Here is a 5,720-nt window from a genome sequence, read left to right as displayed (position 1 = left end):
TAATCAATAATAGGCCATCTGGGAATAAAGTTCAAGTGGTCAAATTTCCAGTTCCTTTTCCAGGAGGATGTCAAATCAGACCATAAGGTTTATTGATGGTATTATCTTTGTGAGGAGTTGATTAGGCACTCAGGTAGGCAGTGCCAGGGTCTCCAGCAAGAAAGCAAAAAAAAAAAAAAAAAAGCCAGGACAATGAAGACAAACCACACTGGCATCCTGTTTTACAGCTTAGACAAGACCACAATAGCATCATGTGTAGCAGCTTTTGCAGAAAAGGCTTTTGCAGGGCATCCTGAAACAAAATAATTAGCCATACAGCGTTAATTGTATAGTCACTGTGACTTGGCCTCCAAATGTCAGCCCACAAGACCACCAACATGTGAACAATAACCCAATAGATAGATGAGCGCACAACCAAAGCCCTGATGGGCACACCTTAGAGGCCAATCCACAAGACCCCCAATCTCAGGAGGCTTAAGATAGTTCCTCAGAAAAAGCTTATAAAACCCCCTACACTTAGAAGCTCAAAAGGCAACCTTCTTGGGACCCCCTCCCTCTCTGGGAACTTTACACTTTTGCTCAGTAAACTTTGCTTTGCTGCCCACCGTTCTTCATCTGGTCTACCTCTTCATTCTTTGAAGCAGTAAAACCTCAGATCACTAAGGAGACACAAATCCTATAATATCTTGAATATTCGTATAATTGTACTCACATGCCCTATATCCTTTTCTGGCATTATTTGTTGTTCTCTAAGATGTATTACAGATATTCCTCAGTGCCTGTTTTTAAAGTTTTTAAAGGAACAACTTCTGTACAACACTATATTGTGTATATACTGTTCATATATATTGCATCCAGTTCCTACCATAATCCTATGAGGTTGATAGAGGTGTACTTCTCACATTTTTAAGATGGAATCATGAATCTCTGAAATGCTTTCTTTCAACTAGCAGAGATTACACATCCCTTTGAAGATAAAATCAGGACTCATGGCTAGGATTTTTTTTTTTTTTATGGCTAGGATTTTTTTATGCCAAATTCTAGAATTTGATTTTAAAACAAATGTCCTACTTTCCACGTTTAGGTTCTCACTTTTGATACTTAGTATCTTTTTTTTTCTTGTAGCACATAGTAGAGACTATAGATTTATTTTGAATCAGCTATCTTCATGTGAACATAAAGAATGAAATGAGCTGAGTTTGACATGGTTTTATATATGAGTGCTAGTTTCTCTTAGTTCTTTAAATATTTATCTAGAACTTAATATAAGCCATTTTATTCTTTTATTCTTTGAGAATACAACATTGAGTAGATCATGGTACTAACCTCAGAAGTGCAAAATTAGAAAGAATATTTATTGAATCCCACTTATTATCATGCAGCTTCAGTGATTATGACTGTTTTGCGAATCTTATTTTACACATCTCTCTTCTATTTCAAAAATTATTATTCTTTCTCTTTACAAACTTGCAGGATGATGTTTGTGCCCTAGCAACTTCCTAGTTGGTCCAATATTTTGGGGGTGCCATTATGAGTTAATAGTTTAGCAATTATTTGGATGTGGTTTAAGTCATTGCAATCAATATATATTTTTTGATGCTCAAATCATCTCATTTTGAGGCATTGAAAGATCTTTCAAATTGACGCTCACATCCCTTTAGTTTGGCCAAGGTGTTTTTTTGATAAAAAGGCTTCTATTTAGCATAAGGAACAGTTATGTGAATGCATAATTAGAACTGCATGAGCTATGTTTGTACTGAGGTGTGGAAAGGAGGAGTTCAGTAAATACCAGATCCCAGATTCCCTTTCTGAAGATGTCCGGAAGTTGACTCTGTTAATATGCTTCTTGTGAGTCAGTCAGCTGGCAGAAGGGTTAGTTTGAAAAAAGGAAATGCAGCTTGCAGAGGCGTAAGGTAATCATTACAACAGAAGATAAACAAAGTGAAACAAGTAAGATTTGGTGACTCTCAGGACAGCCTGAACTCCTGACATGTAGAGAGGGTATGCCACTGAAGGTGTGCAGGTGTACATATAGTGTTGAAAACCACAGGCTATTAAGTGTGAGCTGCGTAGAGAGACTTTTCTCTGGAAAGTTCTACATGACAAGGGGAAATGAATGAGTTACCTTAGAGGGAAGAAAACTGACAAACACTGCCTCAGCCAGGTCACAGTTAACATCCACAGTGACAATTTGTGTAATTGTGTGCATCCTAGATGTTAAGTGATGAAAATGGCTACATATAAATGTATAATTAAGCATATGTGCACAACCATAATGAAATTCATAATTGAACATGTACCATCTACTTACTCTGTTGCCCAAGTATACTCTATATATCTAGAAGACATGAAAACATAGGTGTTGCAAGTTTTTAAAAAATGATTTATTTATTTATTAAAGAGAGAGAAAGAGAGAGAGAGAGAGAGAGAGAGAGAGAGAGAATGAGAAGGGGGAGGGGCAGAGGGAGAGGGAGATACAGTCTTACGCAGACTCTGAGCTTCGTGGAGAGAGGGCTCCATCTCAGACCCTGAGATCATGACCTGAGCCAAAATCAAGAGTTGGACTGACTCTTGATCAGTCCACTGACTGGGCCACCCAGGAGTCCCTAGCACGGCTCTTTACATAACAACCCAGAGTTGGAATCAACCCCAAAACTCATTAACAGGAGAAGACGAACAAATTGTGACATGTTTGTACATTAGAATACTATTCAGCAAGAAAAAAAAAAAGAAATTAAGTGCCAATACTTGAAATGACAAGGATGGATTTTTAAAGAAGAAAGTGGAAAAGAAGCCAGGCATGGAGGTTCATACTGTAGGATTCCACATATGTGAAAGTACAAGAACAGAGGATAGAAATATCTGTGGTGGCTTATTGGGTTTCAGATTAATTGAAAGGGACTATGAGGGAAAGTTCTGGAGTAGGTGAATGCTCTACATGCTGCAAGGATGTTAGTTCCATAGGTGCCTGCATTTGTTAAAATCTCATTAAAATGTATAAAGACCTGAGTATTTCACTCTAAGTTTTGACTCATTTAAAAAAAGGCTAAACCTGATATTGTACTGAGTGCTAAGGACCTCATTATCCTTGACATAGACCTGCCCACACAGAGTTCCACTGCACTGTATCTGGGAAACAAAAGTGACTCACTGCCCAAGGGATTAGCCCTGGATTCAGAGAAAGAACATGTGTAATTGAGTCCTGAAGTGTTAGTGGGAGTTTGGCAAAAAGAATTAAGAAGTAAATATATGAATAAAGGGGTGCACTGGAAGCAGAGGTAAAATTCCCACGGTTGCAGAGTGAGCTGTGAGTATCTGCATTTGTGAGCTGTGAGCAGGACCACTTGGAGAAGTAGAGGCAGCCTTGGAGGGAATCAGAAATGTCAGGGCAGGTAGTGGGTCCATGTAGCTTGTAGCAGACAGCAGTAGTAAAACAAAGTCAGTTTTGTGGTCAGGGGGTCTTTTGTGAGCCCCATTAGGAATTGATCCTGAGGATCAATACTCACAATGATTAGAAAGATAGGCTCCATATATCCCACCTTGGAAGCAATCCCCAAGGAAGGGACACTTGATATCTAAAGCATGGATTCACTAAGAAGTTTATGAGCACTGGGAATGTAATCCTGCCTTGTTCCTCAGGAGCTGTCCCCCAGAGACAATGGGCTCCTGCAGTGTCTTCAATTTCCTTGAAACTTCACCTTCTTAGACCAGCCAACTTCTAAGTCAGAGATGAAAAATCCTTGGCATGTGGACTGCCACCCATCATTCCTCAAACCACCATTAGGCAAGATCTTTGAATCAATCACAGTACCTAGTCCCAAAGTCACCTTGGGGCTTTTGTCACAATTGTGCTCCAGGCAGCTGCTTCCAGGTGACCCAAGTAACTTTGAAAAATATTAATGATGATGGTAAGAAAAAATAAGAGTAAAATCATGACAATAAAATGAATAGCAAAAAACAACAGATAGCTTGCCCTGATATGCGCCTGGCAGTACTCAGCTGGATCATCTCCTTTCAAGCCCTTAACAATCTTTCAGGTTCAACGTCTCCTTTTTTCCCATTTTCAAATAGGACAATAGAGTCTCAGAACAATTGTGATTGCTTGAGATTATACATTCAAAAATTTAGTGGTATAAGGATGTGAACTACTCAACAGTCCATATGAATACTTTAAAAATAATAAACATTTTAATTTAGTTTTAAATTTACAGAAAAGTCATAAACTCACAGCTCAGAGAGTTCCTCTGATACCCTCGGCTTTTATACATATGGATATATGTCTATTTCTAGTACTGATCTATCCCAGAGTCATTTCTATTCAGCATGAAGAACTTCCATTAGTGTTTTATGTAATATTGTTCAGTTGATGGTAAATTCTCTCAGATTTCATTTAGTTAAACATGTCTTTATTATTCTTTCACATTTTTGGATATTCCTACTGGACATATGATAAATTCTAGGTTAATAGTTTTTGTGTGCTTGTGTGTGTTTTAATTACCTTAAGGATGCCATTCCATTGTGATTTTTTATTGTCTCTTATAAAATGTCAATTGTTTTTTGTTTCATAATTCCTTGCAAATTACGTATCTTTATTTTTCTGACTGCTTTAAAAATCCTATGAAAACAACCATTTTCCAGTGGTTTTCAGCAGTTTTCTTTGGCTATGCCTAAGTGTGTTTTTAGGGCTTTCATGTTGCTACATAGCTTAGATTCTTCTTAGATCTGTAGGTTAAGTTTTTCAACCAAATGTTTGCTATTTTTTATAATTAGTTTATCAATCTTTCTCTTTTCCTATTAATTCCCTCTTTTCTTTCTAAGGAACTCCAACGATACGCATGTTGACTTTTATACTGTTTCATGGGTCATTTCTTTCTCTATTTTTCCTATTTGAAGATTTATCTTGATCGGCCCTCACATCTTCTGACTTTTTCTCCTGTGGCCTTCAATCTGATGCTTAGACTCAGCATTTTAAATTTAATTTTAAGAACACTACATTTAGTAGCACATATACTAAAACTGGAACAATACAGAGAAGATTAACATGCCCCTGTGCAAGGATGACACACAAATTCATGAAGCATTCCGTATTTTTAAATAAATCAATCAAAGAAATACAATTATCATATGGTTGCACTCATGTGGAATATAAGAAACAGTGAAAAGGGCAATAAGGGAAGGGGGGAAAATTGAGTGGCAAAAAAAGAGAGAGGAAGACAAACCATGAGAGACTACTAATTCTGGGAAACAAACAAAGGGTTGCATAAGGGGAGGGAGTTGGAAGTGGGGTAACTGGGTGATGGGCACCAAGGAGAGCACTTGATGTGATAAGCACTGGATGTTATACTATTAGGTTGTCAAGGTGAATTTAAGTAAAACTTTAAAAAATAAAAACACTACTTATCAGTTCTAAGGTTTCTTTTTAGGATATTTTTATAGTATTTTGGGTGGTTCACAGCTTTCTCATTGTGTCTGTCTTTCCATTTAAGTCTTTCAACATATTTCTGACAGCTATTATAAAGTCCTTGCCTCCTGAGTCTAACATTTGTGTCATCTTTGTGTTTGTTTATGTTGACTGATTATTTTCTTTGATGCGAGTCTTGGATTTCAAGGATTTCTAGGTCTTTTGCATGCTTATATTGAATACTGTGAATGATTAATTGTAGGGGCTCAAGATTATGTTGTCTTCCCTTAAAGTGTGTTATGTTTTGCTCTGGCATGTG

The 5,720-nt window shown here is 37.3% G+C and overlaps 1 non-coding gene across 1 annotated transcript; it reads left to right on the top strand.

Annotated features, from left to right (window-relative positions):
- The first annotated feature begins 4,989 nt into the window (after positions 1-4,989).
- Positions 4,990-5,092, top strand: LOC112662558 (U6 spliceosomal RNA). Its single transcript, XR_003138654.1, has one exon. It is a non-coding gene; the product is annotated as a U6 spliceosomal RNA (small nuclear RNA).
- The last annotated feature ends 628 nt before the right edge of the window (positions 5,093-5,720 follow it).

This window comes from Canis lupus, chromosome 13 (genome assembly GCF_003254725.2).
Source record: "Canis lupus dingo isolate Sandy chromosome 13, ASM325472v2, whole genome shotgun sequence".
Lineage (NCBI taxonomy): Eukaryota > Metazoa > Chordata > Mammalia > Carnivora > Canidae > Canis > Canis lupus.
The sequence above is the reverse complement of the archived record's forward strand: the minus strand, read 5'-3'. Positions and strand labels throughout refer to the sequence as shown.